Source organism: Vitis riparia, unplaced genomic scaffold (genome assembly GCF_004353265.1).
Source record: "Vitis riparia cultivar Riparia Gloire de Montpellier isolate 1030 unplaced genomic scaffold, EGFV_Vit.rip_1.0 scaffold349_pilon_pilon, whole genome shotgun sequence".
NCBI lineage: Eukaryota > Viridiplantae > Streptophyta > Magnoliopsida > Vitales > Vitaceae > Vitis > Vitis riparia.
The window spans coordinates 139213-155900 of NW_023269670.1; positions in this window are offsets into that span (position 1 = coordinate 139213).

Consider the following 16688-nt stretch of genomic DNA (forward strand, 5'->3'; position numbering starts at 1 on the left):
ATTCCTTTTTCCTCTTATCATATGCAATACTAGATGTCTTCATGTACTTCTCTCTTAACTCAGATTCATCCCTTAGTCACCCATTGACACTCATATGGCCTAATTTTTTTGAGCCATTGACCAAACTTCTCTATTTTACCAAAATACTTAAGCCTAATATGTAGTGGCTTTGGCCAAGAAAAATCAGAGAGAAAGCTACTACAACTTTTGTAGTATTTCGGGTATCGTCCTCAAGGATTGGCTTATGGGATTTGTCAATACTAGGGTAAATGAATTGCTTTTATTTGAATTCTAAAGTGGAAAACGATATGCGAATAAAGTGAAACTAAGTAAAAGAAATTAAACTAAGAACAAAATGAATATTGATTTTAAATTCAATTGATTCAAGTTTGGGGCTTTCCACAATCCAACTTAGTGTATAGAAATTAGAGAAAATAAGTTAAGTAATATGATCTTAGGGTTTTGGGACCCTTAGCCGCTCGTGATCAACTTGAATTCTGTAACTCAAAATTGCATTCAAAGCCTAATTTTTCCTTTTAAAAACTAATTCCTAAAACCATAAAAAGAATGAGATTGATTATCAGTTTAAGATTTGACTTTTTAACCTTCCCTACTCCTTATAGCTTTGTTTTGGGGCAAATAACAATAGATAAGACCATAATAACTAATGATGAAAAGTTACCAAGAATCACTAGTATCGGGTAACAACCTAGCGTATCATTCCCTAAACTAACTCACAAGGATATCATAAAAATTGATAAATTGTAATCCAATCAATAATCAATCTCATTATTACAATAATTTACCCATTATTCTTATAAGTTTCTAGCCCTTAGGTTTTTATGCTTCAAGTCCCAAGTTGGCTTTTTAGCTTCTCATGGGGGTGATATCACATTCACAATCCATAATAGGGTAAAAATCCATAATTTGAATCAAAGAAACTAAAAACAATATATTTAATAAAGAAGAAAAGAAAACAAACAAAAGTTTCGTCTTCTTCCACCTCTAATGTCAAACTCCCTGGAAGATGATCTAAGATGCCTAAACCCTAGAACTAAGAGAGTTTGTATAATATCATCAATTACTTAACATGTTGCACACATTAGCCACTTATTACAAAATAATAACCTAAAATGACTAAAAAATAAAATAAAATGGTGATTTCTAGTCATATGGCCCCACTTAAAGAGGATGAAATGCCCTAGATGCAATTCTTGAGGTAGATGAGGAGAAACATCAAAGTGGCAATGGGTGAATTCAAACTTGGGGTCATTTCGAATTCATAAGTTGAATTTTGAAATCATTTCGAAATGGTTCTTCAATTTTGTGCAGTTGTCTTCAAATGGCCATAACTTCTTCATTTCAATTCCGATTTGTACAAAATTTGAAGTGTTGGACTACTGACTTCCTGAGCTTCAAAATATATATAGTATGACTAAAATGAACTTCAGGAAGTGTTCCAAATTTTTCATGAAATTCAGAGTATATGTTGCCACTAGATTTTGAGTTCTAAATTTCCATGCAGCTGAATCTTGCTTCATGCCTCATTTCCCATGTTTTCTTGCCTTCTTTCTTACTCCATAATGGTCATTTCTCATCTCTCAAACTCATGATATCCTCATGTTTCCTTTCCTCATGGTTCATGAGTCTTGACTCCCTTATTTCCTCATTTAACCATTTCTTGATCTTCCAAAATCTAAAGTGATTCAACTTTCACTCTTTTCTTCCTTTGAACCTGAGATAAATCTCTAAAATATAAGTTAAACTCATGGCTAGGGCCTTAGCATCGATTTAGGTCAAGTTGGATGATTTGAGTGTCCTTTGGGGCACAAATCATAACGAATATGTGCCATTAGAGCACATATTTTGGCTCTAATCAGCCACTTTTGAGGGTCTTTTGTTCAAGGCTCAAATGGACCTTAATTGTTGCCTTAGCCACCCTTTGAGCTTAGTTTAAGTTTCTTCACTAAAACGTTCTTCTAAGCTTAGGTCACTTAGAATATTTTGAGATTTAGTCCACTTAGATATATTTTTAGATTTAGTCCACTTAGATACTTTTTCAGGCTTAGGTCACTTAGACAATTTTCTTAGGAATAGGTTCACTTAGTTCTTTAAGTTCAATTTTGAGTTTGATTGCTTGATTTTGATTTTTGATTTCATGAGATGAATTTTTTATCTTTGGTTCTATGAGCTTGATATTTTGTTTTTTTATTATTATCCTATGCATTAGTTTCATATTTTAATATTTATAATTATAATTTTGTTTGTTTTATTTATTTATCTATTTGTTAGAAATGTTACATGAGACTAATGTTCTGATTTTTTAATTGCATGAATTGATGTTTTGATTTTAGATATGCATGTGATTGACATTTTAATTGCTTAATTTTGATTTTGAATGTATGTTTGATTTTTTATTTTTTGAATGCATAATTAATTGATTTTATTGAATGATTAATTTTAGTGCATAAGTGATTATAATTGAATCTTGATTTGTGGTGCATGCTTGATTTTAATTTTGAGTTCACTTTAGATTATTGATTGTGATTGCAAGTGACTTTAAACTTTAAGGGGTGAGAAATAATGATGGTTGGCCTCTGGTCTTATCATTCTAATCTTTTTTCATTGCTAAAAATATATATATATATATATATATATATATATATATATATATATATATATATATATATATTTCAACTTATTATTTCATTTGTTTTACTTGGTGTTTGATCTTGATGTTTTGTTTGCAAATAATTTCTTTCATTTAAAAAAGAAACATTTTTTCTCAAAATATTCCACATTAAAATAAATTGTTTGGCCACTTGGATGGTAATCTAGATATATAGGAGAAGTTACCTAATTTTTTGTGTAATTAAATTCCCTTTCTATATATATATTGATTTGTTTTGTGATCTTCCTATTCTGACTGCATGTTGGAAATTTTATATAGTGTTTAACTTATCATTTAATCTGGTATTAATTGGCATATCATGACTTGGTTTTGACTTTTGTTTTGTAATATAGACATAATAAGGATATTACTCACTTTTTTCCAAGATGAAATAATGGTTCTAGGTATTTATGTAGGATTTTTCTTATGGATGCTTATGTTTTGATTATTTGCGAAGTGACTAAAATAAGTCATTAGTTTTGACTTTTTTAGTTCACTTCTTAATTTATCTAATCTTCGGTATGTGTTGTATAGACATGTCATGCAAGATATATGAACAATGTTTTAAGCCCTAGACTCACTTTTGGTATTTTATATGGATTTATTTTTATAATTGCATGTTTGTTGGGAACGTGGATCCTAGTGTTGCATGTTATTCAAACTTGTTAATTTTTTACTTCTTAATTTAAGTAATATATATATTAATATATGTATGTATGTATGTGTGTGTGTGTGTATACACATGTAGTATGTGGGGTTTTTGATCTCATTCTTCCTCTACTTATTATTATTACTTGTAAGCTCACCTCCTTAATCTTATGCAAGTGCATTGTAAGCTATGAATGCTATCAAGGTATGCTCTGATTACTACCAAAAAGTGCTATTTTGTAGACCTAATTATAATGGTTTTAAGCACCTTTGAGTAGTAATCATATTCATTTAACCTAATTAATTCATTAAGGTCCTTAGTAATTGGTTTTAACCATTTTGTGGCAAGTTTACATGTTTATATCAGCTTATGAATCAATTCAAGCATGCCAAATGATGGAGGAGCTACTTAGACAAGCCAACTAAAAAAGAAAAGCAAAGAGAAGCAAAGAGAAGCAAAGAAAAGCAAAAGAGAAGCAAAGAGAAGCAAGGAGGAAAATAGAGGACAGCAGTGCAGTCTTCTTTGGCACTTTTGGAGCACTTCCCGAAGTCCATTTTTTACATACTATATATCATTTTAAAGCTCGAGAAGTCAAGAATCCAACGCTTCAAACTGTGCACGATTTGGAGCTGAAACGAGGAAGTTATGGCCTTCGGAAGACAACTGCTCCAGGTGTGCGAAAATTTCGCACACCTCCTGAATGGTGTGCGAATTTCGCACACCCCTCCCCTGTTTTGCCGACTCCACACGAGATCTTTTCTTTTAGATATTTTTGTATAAATTTCCATTCTTCTCCTTGTAATCCACCAATCATAAGATTTCTTAGCTAGGAAGGTTGGAAAAACTTCTCTATATAAACTCCTTTGCATCCGTTGATGGAAGATATGTAATATACCCATATATATTGAAATATACCACAGAGCCTTGCTCTGTTTCTCCTTCTCTTCTTTTTCTTATTTTCTTAGTAGCCAAACATCCTTGGTGGATGAAATCCCCAAGGATGAGAGGCTAACCTTTTAAGTTTCTCAAAGTATGAATGTTATGTGATGGCTTGGATGCATTCCCATGGAAATTTCTCGCACCCGGAAGGTAAGGTAGTCGTTTTTCATTAATAGTTCATTAATGCAAAGTTTAGTTTTTATTTCCATTGAACAACTTTCAACGGCCAATACTTGATAAGCTTTTGGATTTCTATCCATTAGTTATCTCCTACGAGCTATTGGAAGGTGAGGTTTTCAATTCCAAGTTTTGCATTAATCTATTAGAACCAATTTCAATGGCCATTGAAAGGTGAGTTTATCACCTGGAATGACTTTGAGTTGCCAATATTTGGTAAGCTTTTGGCTTTAGACCATTAGTTATCTCTTACGAGCCATTCAAAGGAAGTCTAAGGTGAATAACCATTGATGAAATTCACTACCATTTGTTTTGTCATTTTAAAGGATTAAAACTTGATTTGCTAAATCCATACCGGTTCGGGAAGCAAGCATCACCATAGTTGCAACCCCAACGCGAGGAGCCTATCCTGAGATTTCCAATTTGCATAAGAGCCAGAGCATAACTATCCTATCTTTGAGAAACTTGTTTTTACACCCTTTCATTTTAGTCTTTAATGTTAGCTTAAATTAGTTTAAATCTCTCTAAAACATTTACATCTTCTTTTAAAGCTAACATCCATAAGAAAATCACCTATTTTCCTAATTTGAATATCACTTGTGTTTGCGAAAACCCTTCCCAGTGAACGATCCTAGAACCACTATGCTATAGTAGCTTGGCTACTTTAGTAATAGTATCTAAGGTATAAATTTTGTTGATACGCCTTTAAAGCTAAGCTACCATGAGTCGCATCATGCTCCTTGCATCTCATCTCTTTAATTTTGTAAATAGACAAACTTTGTATGAAATACCCTCATGCTTGATATTGTTTTTTATGTTTTGATTGTTGTTTGATTTCTTGAATGTGATGAAATTCATGTTGTATGTTATATTCATTGGACTAACCTTGATGTCTTCTTGAAAGTGCTTCAGGTTTCAACTAAGGTATGCTTACATTCTTTTCTTATATAGATCATAAGGTATCTTCCTAGTACATCTATCTTAGGATGGATAGAGATGTTCTTCTGTTCCCTCTTCAACCATCCTAGAGGATTCATCTTAGATGCCTTTTAAGGCACCTTTCCTCCTTGCAGCATCTTCCCCTCCCCCTTCCCTCCCCCCCATTCTAGGTGGGAGTGAAATCTGATTCGTTCAAGGCCTCCATGAATTAGACAACTATGACATCAACACTCCAACTCCTCCTTCCATGGTTTACTTCTCCTCAACTTCACGTAAAAGATGACACTCAAGGTATCAAACCATAGAAATAAGTTCCAAAGAAAGGGCATGAAGAGTTTCTAACAGTGAACAAGATCTTGTGTCTTTTGAATGGTTGGCCTCCTAAATTTGCAACTTATGTGGTATTAGCATTCTCTTGCTTCATTTTCTCTAATCACCCATTTTTTTAATCTTCTAGCCTCTTCCCTTCCTTTTTGGAAGCTAGGATAACATGATCACCTTTAACGTTCTTAGATAATTTAGTTAGTATTATGAGCTATTAACCAATTGGAAGGAAGAGTTGAAGCAACTTTTGCTATTCTTGAGTAATGAGGTCATAACCCAAGTTGAAGTAAATGAGTTGGTGGATATTTGGTAAAACTTAATATTTATTACTTAATATCTAGAGTTAACTTTAAGTTAAATTGTTCTTAAATTGTTAACTCAACTTTTCACTTGTCTACTTTAAGTATTAAGTTCATCTGGTAAATTGAACTTAAAATTTATATTAAATCATCAAATTAACACATCTATCCTCATTAATTTTAACTAGTATTTATCCTTGTTGATTTTAACTCATATTTTTTATTAATTTTAAATGATATATTTATTTATAAAATATTCATATTTAAATTATTGTCAATATATAATATAACCACAAAATATTTATTATAAAAAATGAGTCATGGATGTGGAATCATAGTTCTAAAAAATAGTTTCAGTAGTGCAGGCAAATGAGGGTAAAAAGATTTGAAATTAAGAATAAGTAAACTATTTTGACTTAACACTTAAAGTTAAAAATAATTTTAAGTTGTAATATTAAGTTATTTTAGCATATTTAATCTACTTAATGACTTAAATTAAGTTATTAAGTGATATTAAGTCATTAAGTTGATTTACCAAACTCTTTTAGTCTTGGCTTAGAGAGAGAGAATTACTAAAAACATGCAAAACACGATGGGAAAAAAAGAAAAAGAAATAGGTCACTCTTTAGACATTAGGTTCCATATTGCATGCAAAGAATGAAGTCTTTTAGATCCAAGCTTTTAGGTTGTAGGAGGCAATGACTCTTTAGAGTTAGGATGATAATGTTGAGGTAGAGTTTTTGGCCCCTTGTTCTATATTGGTTACCTTGGAGAACCAATTTCATCTAAGTTGAAAAAAGGTAAGGAGGGTCATCTAAGCCAAGTATAAGTTATCCAAGGCTTTACTAAAGCAAGTTTACACCATTTATTCCTCTAATATAGATGTCACATTGGTCTACAAGGAGATGTTAGCTACCTAATCTCTCCAGCCAAACTAAGGCATTCTTTACTCAGGTGAAGGCAACCTTCAAGTTTGGTAAGATTGTGGGTTATACTAAGGCTTTGGTGGAGGTTAATGAAAAAGATGAAAGTGGTGCATTAGGTAATAATGGAGATGACGAGGCATAAGATTGTATCTTTTTTTTCTTTTTCTTTTTTGCATTAAGCATCATTGTACCTTTCTTTTTTTGTTAAGAGAATAATGGTAGGGCACCTTTCCTTTATACATATTTTGTTAACGAGGCATTTTTCTTTCACTATCTCTCATACATTATTGTTCTTTCTAATGTTTCTTTGGTAGTTAGTTGCTACATGAGTATTTTATATAGAGTTGTTCCAATAAGTTGGTTGTCTTGGAATGACTTTGTTCCTTTAGGTTGATGTTGTTGAGGGTTTGTCTGCTAGGGGTGAGATAAAATAGAGTTGTTTTGAGGAAGTGCTTGACCTAGAATGACTTTATACCCTTTCATTGATGCCTTTGAGGGCTTGCTTGTAGACCCTCTATTTTGTCCTTACTATCATATGCATTTTTATACTTGTCTTCCCTCACCCTATTATTTTTTAGACTTAGGATCCTTTTCTATTTAGCCATTGATTGTGTTCATGCTCTTGTCACTATTTTTGTGCCATGTTTGGACTTTTCTAAAGAGATTTATGTGGGTCCTCATGTGATTTTTGTAACCCTTGGGTTTAGTTTAGGAGACTTGTTTTTTAGTATGCCCTTTCTTTGAATTTAGGTTTTTTTTTTTTTTTTTTAAGGTTCATTTTAGCTTTTTTGGAGAGTCACTTGTTTAATGTTTTTAGAGGTGCATTTTAGTTTTTTAGAGAGCCTCTTGTTTATTTTTTTAGAGGTTCATTAGATTTCTTCATAAATGCATTTTTTAAATTTTTATAGGTTCATTTAGATTTATTTTAGAGTTACTTGATTAAAGTTTCAAGGTCCATTTGGATTTTTTAGAAAATTGCATGAAGTGCGCGCATGGTTGAGAAAGGATGAATACATGGGATTTTTATGGAGTGAATGAGCTAAAAGTGATCACATTTTTCTTTTGGCATGGAGAGGTGACAAGAGTTGAATGTAGGAGCATAAATTTGGAAATTACTAGAAAATTCTAGATGGAAGGCTGATTAAGAAGGGTGTGAAACACATAAGTTAATGACTTTTTTTTAGCATGAAGTTGAAAGTGCATGGTTTTGGTGTGAAATATAGAGGCTGTTGATGGAAGTCTCTAGAATTAAGGAAAGAATAAAGTATTCTAGAAGAATTTAAGCTATTAGTGTGCATGGCTTGCATGAGGGGAAGAGGGTATGAGATGTGCATGATTTTGGAGGGAATGAGAGAATCTAATTCGGTTTGAGAGGGAAATCCCTAGAGATGCAAGTGATAGAAAGAAGAGGGAAATTTCTAGAACTTTGGAGGAAATGAATGAACTCAGTTTGGAGATGATCATTGAGGAGTACACAGTTGAGGGGAATCAAAGGAAGTCTTTAGAATTGTGAATGAATAGTGAGATTTTTGGTGAGAAATGCTCTAGGAGATCATTTTAGGGTACACAATTGGGAATGGAGGAGTTGAATTCAATTAAAAAAATTTTCTTTTTGTTTTATTTTTATTTATTTATTTATTATTTTATGAAGAGAGACATTTGAATTCTTTTGAAGTAGTGATTGAAGGCAATCGAATTTTTTTAATGGTGAGTGCACAACCTAGGGGAAGAACATTATAATTGATTTATTTATTTTTAATGGAGAAATGAAGAGTTGCATAAGATTTTTAATAGGAAATATGAGTGTATGAATTTAGTTTTAATGGAGAGTTGCATCAAAATTTTAATGGAGAAAATAAGTGCATGAATTTGAAATGGAGAGGTGACAAGAGTTGAATGTAGGAGCATGAATTTGGAAATCACTAGAAAATTCTAGAGGGAAGGTTGATTAAGGAGGGTATGAAACACATAAGCTAATGACTTTTTTTTTAGCATGAAGTTGAAGGTGCATGGTTTTGGTGTGAAATATAAAGGTTGTTGATGGAAGTCTCTAGAATCAAGAAAGGAATAAAGTATTCTAGAAGAATTTGAGTTATTAGTGTGCATGGCTTGCATGAGGGGAAGAGGGTATGAGATGTGCATGATTTTGGAGGGAATGAGAGAATCTAATTCGGTTTGAGAGGGAAATCCCTAGAGATGCAACTGATAGAAAGGAGAGGGAAGTCTTTAGAACTTTGGAGAAAAGGAATGAATTCAGTTTGGAGAGGATCATTGAGGAGTACACTGTTGAGGGGAATCAAAGGAAGTCTTTAGAATTGTGAATGAATAGTGAGATTGTTGGTGAGAAATGCTCTAGGAGATCATTGTAGGGTACATAATTGGGAATGGAGGAGTTGAATTCAATTAGAGAATTTTAATTTTTTATTTTATTTATTTTTATTTTTATTTTATGAAGAGTGGCAATTGAATTCTTTTGAAGTGGTCACACACAACATGGCATGCTCTCAATTGTTAGAAGTTATTAATATATATGGTTACTATATTGAAATTATTTTCTTTCCTTTTCGAAGTAAGGGTAAATTAGTCTTTATTTTCTTTTATTAGGTCTATTTAAATTGTAATGATGTTGTACCTATTTAAAAGAGAATTCATAATGAGAAATCCTAGATTTTATTTTCTCTTTTTTTTCTCTTTGATATATATATATTTTTAATTTCAACATGGCATCAAAGCTTGGTTTAGCAAGAAGCAATGGGTTCAAGCCACCTCTTTGCATCTTTAATGGGACTTTTGATTTTTGATTTCATGGAAGAGAGTTTAATCTCATACATTGTTTTCATATCTATTTGATCATGGGATATTGTTATGGGTGATTGAATCATTCTTTTCCTGTTTGATCCCACTATTTGATTTTGTATTCTTTTGTTGGATATGAATCCAAATTTTGTCTATTTTTGTTTTTTGGATATGAATCCAAAATTTTGTTTGTCTCTCCTTCAATGTTGTTGGATATGAATCCAAATTCTGTTTATCTCTCATTTTTCTATGTTGTTCAATATAAATCCAAATTCTATATGTCTCTATTTGTTGGATATGAATCCAAAATGTTGTTTGTTTTTGTTTTTTGGATATGAATCCAAATTCCATTTGTCTTTATTTGTTGGATATGAATACAAATTCTGTTAGCTTTGTTTGTTAAATATCAATCCAAATTTTATCTATCTCTTCTTCTTCTATTTCTCATTCTTCTATGGTTTTTGTGTCTTCTTCTGTCTCTATTCCTTGATCCCTCATTTCTTGATAAGTTTTGTGTTGACTTCTATCTCTTTTTCCTAGATGGTTTAGTTTTGTGTCTTCTTCTTTTTCTTCTTCTTCTTCTCTCTTTCCTCGATAGTTTCAACTTTATGTCTTATACTACTTCTTTAAGCATATAACTTTTCTATTCCTATTGAGTCTCATAGTGTCTCTATGTTCGAACTTGTTCGCATTGATCCTTTCTTGGATGATATATGATATAGATAGTTTTCATGTAGATATTGGTATTTGGTACTTCAATTAAACAGTACAAAGCTTAATTTGCCAAGGGATTTCTCAATAGTAAGATTGCAAAGTTGTTTACCAAGTCATACTCACTTTCGCATTTTCGGTTTTTGATTGGCAAACTCTTGATGCTTTCTGCAAATGCATCATGAGTTTATGGGGGAATGTTTGAAGTTATTAATATATTTAGTTACTGTATCTCTTATTTATTTAGTTACTATATTGAAATTATTTTATTTCCTTTTAGAAATAAGGGTAAATTAGTCTTTATTTTCTTTCATTAGGTCTATTTAAATTGCAATGATATTGTACATATTTAAAAGAGAATTTATAGTGAGAAATTCTAGATTTTATTTTCTCTTTTTTTCTCTTCGAATCTTTTTTGGATTTCAACATCAATAACTTTTAGCACACACACACCTCACACTTACAAGATTTCTTGTTTTGTGATGTGTGATTTTATGTGATTGTTTGTGTTTGTTAACGATTTCAAAAGAAGTAATCCATCTTTCTAAAATGTTGATTCATTTTTATTTTTATTTTTAATTTATCTTAGACATCTTTAGGTTATGAAAATTTCATTTCCAAAATCATGTAACCACTTTCTTTCGGCATGTATGCTTACCCTAGTTTTCAATTATTTTCGATTTTCTTACACATGAATAAAATTCACCACTCCAAATTAATGAAGTAATTCCCAGCTTTCATAAGCTTTATCATGATTATTGAAGGTCGGGAAGTGTGGATTAATTCAGGTATATTAAATCAGGCCTTGGTGAAGCTCTACATTCCAAGTTTTCAAAACAACCTCCTACAACCATGAGTTTTTGACCTTCAAGATATTAAATTGAGTTTGGACACTTTAGAAATATTCTAAAATATTTATCATGTTTGGATGACTTTTTAAACTGCTTAAATATGTTCTAGAATTTTTTTTTTCTTGAACAAAAATCAATCTCTAAGCAAATAATCAAAATTGGTTTTTTATAAGGTCCAAATTCAACTAAGTTTTCGATGCATGAAATGTTTCTGTAAAATTAAAATGGCTCAAGGAGTTTTTAATTTATTTTGATATTTTTATCATATTATAGGCTTCTTAATATGATTTTAGGCTTTTATTTCACTCAAAATAATTTCCCATATATGAGTAATAATTCCACCATTCTATGTGTATTGTTTTGATTCTAATATGAAGCTAATGAATGTCTAATTTTCCATGTATGAGTAATTTCCCATTATGAATTTTGACTTGATGCATGTATTTTTTATCATACTAAATATTTTTCATGCACTCTAAACATCCTAAATAGATTATACAATTTTTTGGTTTGATTCTATAACACTCCTAAGGTGGTTAAAAAAATCATCTTTACACATAATGACATTTTCCCCTATTTTTAAGTAAAGTATTACACAACCTTTGAGACAACAAAAGTTATAGGTCGTCTCTCTCTCTTTTGTTTGTGACTTTTCTTATTTTTTCTTTAGTCTTTTTGTCTCAAAATGATCTTTACTGCCCCCAGGTGGTAGCCGAAGTTCATAACCTTATATGGCAATGAGATCACCTTTTCCAGTGATTGGAAGTAGCTAAAACCATGAAGGCATAAATTTCTCATAGCATGGATGGAAATAAGGAACTCCTGGCTAGCTTGGAGATGATGAAGAGCGAGGCTGCTACTATCCAGAAGTTGGCTAAGGAAGGTGTCGATCTACTTAGGAAGGCCGAGAAGAAGAAGAAGGTGTCTCAGGCTGAAGCTCGTCGGTTGGTTGAGGAGAAGACAATTATGGCGGCTGAGAATGAGAAGGCTGGAGAATAAACTACCTGGCTGAGGCAAGAACTACAAGACTCCAGGCAGGGTTTGCAGCTCAGAAGGAAGTTTTGGAGACAAACTATCATAAGCAGGTGGATAAATAACATGTTCTTCTACGGCTACCAAGGCTATATGAAGAAACATGGAATTGCAAATGATATTCCAAGCTTTCCTTCAATTGATGATGAGGTCGTTGGGCGACCCTGCCCAAGGAAACGGACATGCTTCAAGAGGCGGTTCTTTTAGCGAGCGGGCTTGATTTCTTTTGTATTTATGCACTTTGGTCAATTGTGGCCTAGACTTTCATATTTTTAAATACAATAAATGTTTTTTTTGAGTTTTTTTCTTTAATACGATTACACTCATTAATTTTCTTTTAAGTGTGCTTGTTTTAGCCATTTGCTCTTGCTACACTATTTTCATAAGCAACGTTTATTGATAGTATTGATTTAAGTTAGTTACATTCCATGGGCACAGTAGGGGTGCGTCGTCTAGCGTTTGGAGATGGTACGCCCCTGAGTCTCCTGCCTTAATTACAACATAAGGCCCTTCCCAATTAGCTTGTAGTTTTATGGCTCCTACTTCAACTGTGTTCTCAAATATTCTTCTAAGGACTAAAAATCTTGGCTGAAAAACCATGGTCATGGCCTTTTGTTATACTAAGCAATTTCCCTCTGATGGTAAGAAGATATCCAGATAACTGCATCTCATTGCATTTTTTCTGCCCAATCTAGTTGTTTTATGAGTTCTTCATCATTGTCTTTTTGATCTTGCATGACTATTTTGGCAATAAGCATGCCAATTTCAGTTAGAATGATGGCTTCCATCCTATAAGCAAGGGTGAAAGGAGTGGCTCTCGTTGGTCATCTGGATGTTATTCGATAGGCCCATAAGACTCCGGGCAACTCGTCCACCCATTTCCTTTTGCTCTTTCCAACTGTTTCTTTATGCATTCAATAGGGTCTTGTTTGCCGCCTCTACTTGTTCATTGCTTTGTGGATAGCGGGGTGTTGAGTATAAATTCTTGATGTTTAACTCTGAGCAAAATGTTCAAAAGATAGCGTTGTCAAACTGGGGACCATTATTCCTAACAATTGCTCGTGGAATTTTGAATCGACAAACGATGTTTTTCTAGACAAACTTGGAGACATCTTTGTCTTTGATGCTGGCATAAGCTTTTGGCTCTACCCACTTGCTGAAGTAGTTGGTTGCAACGAGCAAAAACTTCTTTTGTGCTACTCTAATGGGCAAGATCCTAACTATGTCCATTCCCCATTGTGCAAACGGGCAAGGACTTGTGACCAAGTTAAGGGCTTCTGAAGGTACACAAAAAATGGGAGTGTGTCATTGAAACCAATCACATTTTTTGACATAGTGATTACTACTCAGAAAGTGCTATTTGATAGCTTGTAATTAACTCTTTTAAACACTTTTGAGTAGTAGTTGTTACCTTTTAACTCAATTAACATATTAAGGACCTTTGCAATCATTTCTAATCAAATTGCGTAAGTTTTGGTGTTTTTGTTAGTAATTTGATCACCAAAGCAATCCGAGATTGAGGAGAGTTCTTTGGAATCCATGGCAAAGCAATTGGAAGCTCATTAACATGAAGAACCAAAGCTTTGAAGCTTTATAGTCCTTTGCCATAAGCAAATCATGAATGCAAGGAGGGGAAGCAAAGAGAGAAATCTAACATGAAGCATTCAAGAGGACAGCCACTGTCATCCACTTTTGGAGCACTTTTTGGAGCTCAATTTATGCATACTATATGTTGTTTCGAAGCTCGGGAAGTCAGCAATCCAATGCTTCAAACGGTGCACGATTCGGAGTTGAAATGAAGGAGTTAGAGCCATTGGAAGCTGATCACACCAAGCTGAAGGCAAATTTCACGGGCTGCGAAATGGTGTCCTTCACGCTGCGAAATTTCGCAGCCATCTTGCACACCTGCGAAATTCTCTTGATGCTTCCCGATATTTCCGACCGACATTTTTAGATTTTTTGCTTTAGATATTTGATGTCTAAATCCCCATTCTCTCCTTGTAATCCACCTATCATAGGATTCATTAGTTATTAAGCAAGAACAAAGGGTAAATAGCCTCATATATATTGTTTGTAATTTCCATTATAGCCACATCTCGGGAGCTTGTTCTCAAAGAAAACTTTTGTATAGTTTGGAAATGAAGTAAAACACAGAGTCTTTGCTCTGCCTTACCTACTCACTTTGATTGTATTGTATTTATTTTTTCTTACTAGCCAAACAAGCTCTGAGGATGTTTCCTCAGAGAATGGTTGGCTAGACTTTTAGTTCCTTGGAGCTAAGGTAGCCGGGAAAGGCCCCAAATGCAAGAATTGGTAGTTTTGTTGTTTCAGCCATTAATGAAGAGAAAGTGTGACCCATTAATGATTTCTATGTTTTTAGTTAACTTAAAACACCTTCAATTCACCTGAGCCAACACTTGGTAAGGCAAGTGATCTCCGTCCATGGAGATGCACTAGTTTATCTCTTGCGAGCTTTTGGGAGGTGACTTGAAGGTAGGATTTTCTAGAATTGCCAACACTTGGTAAGCTTTTGGACTCTAAGGAGACATCCATTAGTTATCTCTTGCGAGCTTGAGAAGGAAAGTCCAAGGTTAATGATCACCTCTAATGAAAAATGTTAGGTGAGAGGCACGAGTCATTGCAAGATGCATCAGTGAGAGGGAATTAGTGCTGAAATCCATAAAAGGGAAGCATCTGTACAACACCGATTAGAGAATTAACTATATGTTAATTCTATAATGCGAGGAAAAGATTCAAGTGACCAGAGCTCTGTTTTTGCATGAGGAGCCTCCCCTGTGAACCTAAAACTCCAAGGAACGTTTTTCTTCATAAGTAATTCTCATTACTTTCTTTTTAGTTAGCTTAAAACAAATCCTTTTTCAACCAAAGTTTATGTTTTCTTCTTAAGCTAACCTTGAAATGAAAAGGCACCAATTCAACTTTGAATTGGTATTAGTTGTAAGTTGAAAACCCTTCCCAGTGAACGATCCTAGAGCCACTATGCTATATTAGCTAAGACTATCTTAATGCATGGTGATATAGGTTATAAATTTTGTTGATTACTCCCTTCTGTGGACCACAATCAAGGAACACCAACTAGACACGAATCGGAAGGCACCATTGTCAGGTACCATTGAGAAGACATGAATCAACTGAGACACCAATTGGGAATGAATCACATAGTTTTCAACGTCCCGCTTCATGGTAGGCTAATAGAATCCTTGTGTGTAGGTGCGAGTGCCGAAGTTCGTTCGCTGTGTGATTTCCACATACACCCTCATGGAGTTCAGTTATGACATATTTGACCTCTAACTTGCTCAAACACTTTAAGTATGGACCTCTAAATGATCGTCTCTAGAGTTGATCATTAATTAAAGTAAAATGTGTTGCTTGTAGGCAAAGTATGTGTGCTTGTTTCCCGTCTTCTGACACTTCTCTTGTCTGGTGGTATTTTATGATGTCGAGCATCCATCCTAAGTATGTTTGACTGGTATTGCATACTGGCTCAAGAGTAATTGAAGGTACGAATTTGAGGTAGACGAGCAACATTATCGTCTCGTTTATGGGAAGAGTGGCAGTTATTTCGACTAATGCATCGGCACTTCTGTTCTTTTCTTGTGGCACCCGTTTAATGATCCACTCATCTAGCTTTTTCAGGCATTCTTCGACCATGGCAAGGTATCGGGTCATGCGCTCATCTTTTGCTTTGTATTTTCCTTGAATCTTTCTGACAATTAACTAAGAGTCATTCTTGATTTCTAGCTTGTCTACGACTAATATTAGGGCAAGATCTAGCCAACAAGGACAGTTCATATTTTGTCTCGTTGTTGAAGGCGAAGAAGCTAAGACGGATAGCTTGCTCTATTAGTTCCCCGAATGGTGATTGTAAGATCAGACCTACTCTGGATTCAGACATTCTGGATGCTCTGTCTACATGAAGTGTCTACCATTGCTCTTTAAGGCGATCGACCGGATGTGTTTGTTTTTTAGGGAGTTCAGCTATAAAGTCGGCCATAACCTGCCCCTTCAAGGATAACTGCAGCTAATACTTGATTCCATACTCACTCAACTCGATTGCCCACTTCAACATTCATCCAGATAGGTCCGGCTTATGCAAAGTAACTCGAAGTGGTTGGTTTTTAAGTACGGTCACTTGATGAGCCTAGAATATGGGCGGAGCTTTCAAGCAGCATTCTTTAATGCTAGAGCAGTCTGCTCTACTTGAGAATACCGAGTCTCAATGTCTACCATTGCTTTGCTCACATAATAGATGAATCTCTGTTCTTTGTCTCGTATATGCCGAAATAGGACAACACTAACAGCGTAGTCAGATATAGCCAAATATATATAGAGTTTTTTGCTGGGCTTGGGGCT